Below are 1472 nucleotides of genomic sequence, written 5' to 3' on the forward strand. Positions count from 1 at the left end.
GAGGGGGGGGATTTGGGGGGCTCTCTGCTCCCCTGGGGCCACCACCTGGCTCAGCTCCTGCCCTGCTGCAGAGGGGCCGGGAAAACCTGACCGCAGCGACGCATCCCAGCGACATTACGTTCCTTTGGGACGTTTTGGAAGCGCTTTAGGGCGCTGCTCACCCAGCAGCTCCTGCAGAAACCAAGAATTTTGACGTCCTGGTGGGAGGCTGGGGCCGGAGCCTGGGAGCAGCCGGGGGTGGTAGCGTAAGTGGCTGGGGCCGGAGCAAGGAGCAGAAGAGGCTGGAGCTGGGCTCGCACCACAGGCGGGGTTCGGTTCTGGTTTCTCCCCCCAACCCCCCGAGGGGTAATTCCTCCCTAACCCTGCTGAGGGGTGCTCGCTGCCGGCCCTGGGGGTGACCCTGGGGATCGCTGTCCCTGCTGTCCCTACCAGGGCCACCGACCCCGTCCCCGCTGACCTGCACCCCTCGTCCCCCCAGGCTCACTTCAGGCGAGACGAGTTCCTGGGGAGGATCAACGAGATCGTCTATTTTCTCCCTTTTTGCCACTCGGAGCTCATCCAGCTTGTCAACAAGGAGCTGAATTTTTGGGCCAAGAAGGTAAAAAAACCCCATCCCTGGCTTTAGAGGGAACTTCTCAAGAGATGCACGAGCAGGAGGAAGGCCCTGCCCAGCCTTCATCCTCCTCATGTGGCAGCAGAGAGCACGTACGTGGGCAGATGTGGTGCTGAGGGCCAGGGTTTGGGGGTGGGATGGCAGGGGTAGGGGAACAGTTGGGCTGGGGGAGCTTAAAGGGCTTTGCCAACCCAGGGGAATAGGAATTAGGGGGCCGCTGGCCTTGGCGGGTCTGGCCCGGTGGAGCTCTCGGTGCCCCACCGTGCTCCCCATGGTGTCCCCGCTGCCCCAGGAATGGGGTGCCAGGGTTGCTCAAAGGCATCGCTCACTCTTCCTCCTCTTCCTCACCCGGCAGGCCAAGGCGAGGCACAACATCACCCTGCTGTGGGACAGGGAGGTCATGGACGTGCTGGCCGACGGCTACAACTTGCACTACGGTGCCCGGTCAATCAAACACGAGGTAAAGCCGAGGACGGAGCATGGGCACCGCCAGCCCTGCCTGGGGTTACTGCTCGGGTCCATCCCACCAAAGAGGGCCCCCCCGGCTCCTGGGGGGAGGAGGCCATGGTCTGGGGGCGGGGGGGAACATCGTGGCCGGCACGCTCCAGAAAGAGACGGGGAAGGAGCGGGATGAGCAGGGGATCCCGCGGTGCCGCAGGAGGAGAGCTGCCCGGCTCCCCGGGAGGCCGGGGGATTTCTGACGGGAGCTGGTTTTTGCCCTCCAGGTCGAGCGGCGCGTGGTGACCCAGCTGGCGGCTGCCTACGAGCAGGAGCTGCTGCCCAGGGGCTGCACCCTGAGGATCGTGGTGGAGGACTCGGACCAGCAGCTGCTGAAAAGCCAGGGCCGGTCCTTCCCCTG

The 1472-nt window shown here is 65.0% G+C and overlaps 1 long non-coding RNA gene across 1 annotated transcript; it reads left to right on the forward strand.

Annotated features, from left to right (window-relative positions):
* Window positions 1–28: 28 nt before the first annotated feature.
* Window positions 29–1450, forward strand: LOC118451858. The gene is made up of 3 exons (XR_004841433.1): window positions 29–598; window positions 969–1073; window positions 1339–1450. It is a non-coding gene; the product is annotated as an uncharacterized LOC118451858 (long non-coding RNA).
* Window positions 1451–1472: the final 22 nt, after the last annotated feature.

Source organism: Egretta garzetta, unplaced genomic scaffold (assembly GCF_000687185.1).
Source record: "Egretta garzetta isolate BGI_Z169 unplaced genomic scaffold, ASM68718v1 scaffold842, whole genome shotgun sequence".
Taxonomy (NCBI): Eukaryota; Metazoa; Chordata; class Aves; order Pelecaniformes; family Ardeidae; genus Egretta; species Egretta garzetta.